The sequence below is a fragment of the Montipora foliosa genome, chromosome 3, assembly GCF_036669935.1.
Source record: "Montipora foliosa isolate CH-2021 chromosome 3, ASM3666993v2, whole genome shotgun sequence".
NCBI lineage: Eukaryota > Metazoa > Cnidaria > Anthozoa > Scleractinia > Acroporidae > Montipora > Montipora foliosa.
Window position 1 is genome coordinate 24166548 of NC_090871.1, and position 2500 is coordinate 24169047.

Here is a 2500-nt window from a genome sequence, read left to right on the forward strand (position 1 = left end):
CTGGGGGGTGGGCACGGACTCCCATATAAAAAGGACAGGGGTGCTTGTACCTTTTGGGGGTTAGAAAAGCGGTTTTGATACCTCTTAGGGTGTTCAGCCTTAAAAAGTCTACAGCGGGAGCTTTATCGGTACCTTTTAAGGTACTGAGCCAAAAATTTATGACAGGAGACATTTGATAATTAAGTATTTTTTAATGTTGTCTAATTAAAACCCATAATTTGGAACCTCTTAGGGGTGAAAAAAGTTTCATGGCACGCCCACAAGAGAGGATCTTGGTACCTCTTGAGGGTTCTTTTCAAAATTTCCGACGAGCACCCCCCTCCTTTTTACATGGGATTCCCCCCGGGGTCTCCACCCATATGCCAACATAATATGAGTGAAAATCGAGGTGTGTTCTTTATCTCTTACGAAACACCGGATACGTCATTACGGAATAATAGCTATAATAACTATATAATAACAGCTGCTGTAGATTAAAAGAAAAAAGACATTCCAAGACTCTGAAGAAATTGGTGATGATGAAACTGACAAGGTTTACCGCTACGACAGGAACATTTACACTAATGAACCCGAAGTACCTACGAAGGATACCGATTATCGAGGACAAAGATTTTCAATGCCACTACTGAAGAGACTGGCTCTCAGAGAGTTCAAGTCGATAATGCCTTTTAGGAAGAGTTTGTTCCCGGGCTAAATCCTGAATCCGGAGGAATTAGCTCCGGCGTGTTTGTAGAATGGAAATTAACATTTTACGGGACAGGTCCCGAGGATAGAATGTCAGGGAATGGAGATGGTGACAACGACACTGACTTAGATATTGATTTATAATGTTCTTGCGTAGGTTCGTTGAGTTTTTTTAAAAATCTTTATGAACATTAAATCATTCACTTAATATAAAATTCTCGATTTCACAGAACAAACACCAGCACAACATTAGGTTTACATGATAGGTACAAATTGTTATCCTATTACTACCAAGTTAACACCCTGGACGACAGAATCGCTGGATATATTGTAACCCGCGGGATATATTGTGTATGAGAATTTTGATGCAAATGAGGAAAAGAATGTAATCGTGTCCTTTTTTAACTTGTCCTTTATTTGCCTGCAAAAAACCTGTAAATTTTTCCCTGCTTCCTTACGACGTGTTTACAGGTGTTAGGATGATCTCATTATATCTAGTGGAATATCTGTGCAATTTACACGTATGATGCAATAAAAAGTTCTCGGATGTTCTTCTTCCACGAGGTAAATCATGGCGTGTTTAATGTGTTCATGTGTTGTGTGGGTTGAACGAATTCTGAATTCATGTTCCCGCGTCATGAACGAAACAACAGGTAAACTTTACCTGTGAAAGTTTGTACTGATTTCAAATGTTACATCAGAAATTTGACGTTTGAATCCTCATTCATTTGGGTCATTTCAATTGCTTTGTTTTACCCGGTTTCCAAAATGGCGAATTTTACCATGAAGAAATTTATTAGTCGAGAGAGTCACTTGTCATGTTAAAATATCTCTGAAGTTTATGAGTTTTCAGAGAATCGCTCGCGTGATTAATTTAAAAATCGAGTCCTCTATTAGTGAACTACAGATTACGTCATATGTTGCAAAATCACTTCGCGTGATGTCACAATGTAGACTTAAATTTATTATGCTTAACTGGGGTCACACTTAACTGAAGAAAGACAAGTGTTCCTAAGGAAGCTATATAGTCAAGAGGCCTACAATGGGGTTGCATGGATGGTTATTTGAAGTACCTTTTTCAATGGAAATTTGACATCACTTCAATTTGAGGGCGCATGCGCAACTAGTCCCAGTCCTTTGCCGTGCATTTCAGTGAAAAACATGTAAAAACTCTCAGGAAATGAAAGAGGCGGTGTTTTCACCGGATGGGAACCGACCCATAATTCTTCGTAAACTGTAGCATGGAATTTTTGTTTGGACAAAAAATGGGACTGGTATTTTGAAAAGTGTATCAAAGGAGGGCCATATGACGTCATAAATTAAAAAAAAATTTATGCTACAGATTTTGTGTTGACTCTCGTACTGTTAGCTACTGTTGCGTGAAAAACATAGTTAAGTCACTGAGTTTTTAAACATTTTCTTTTTTTGGACACGTGACTTACCAAATATAGCCTGTGTACAGCCGCCCAATCTCCGCAAAAAAAAAAAAATAAAAACGGAGAGGAGCGTTTGTGATTTATCGTTTTTTAGTAATTGTGTTCTGGAATAATTTTGCTACATTATTAAGTGATCTACGCTGACCAAAATTTGCGTGGCTCATATTTCTTTAGAGCGAAATTCTCAAAATGGTGGTCAATGAGGTAGATTTCAAGATACCTTGGCTTTATAGCATAGAAACACTCTTTAAAGGAAAGGATGTATTTGCAAGTCTTCCAACCGGGTCGGGTCTGATCTTCAGAGCAGCACAGATCGTTGCCGATGAGCTGTTATTTTCCTCGATATGTCCATAGTTCAAATCTTCCAGGGCAACACGCTT

At 38.5% G+C, this 2500-nt stretch overlaps 1 protein-coding gene across 2 annotated transcripts in view; it reads left to right on the forward strand.

Annotated features, from left to right (window-relative positions):
- LOC137997123 (uncharacterized) overlaps nucleotides 1-25 on the forward strand; it is a 29924-nt gene extending 29899 nt beyond the window's left edge. Inside the window, exon 6 of one of the 2 annotated variants that reach the window (XM_068842907.1) lies at nucleotides 1-25. This exon is cut by the window's left edge and continues 2284 nt beyond it. The gene's annotated coding sequence lies outside the window, so the exon portion shown is untranslated. The other variant, XM_068842908.1, reaches the window with a different exon arrangement.
- The last annotated feature ends 2475 nt before the right edge of the window (nucleotides 26-2500 follow it).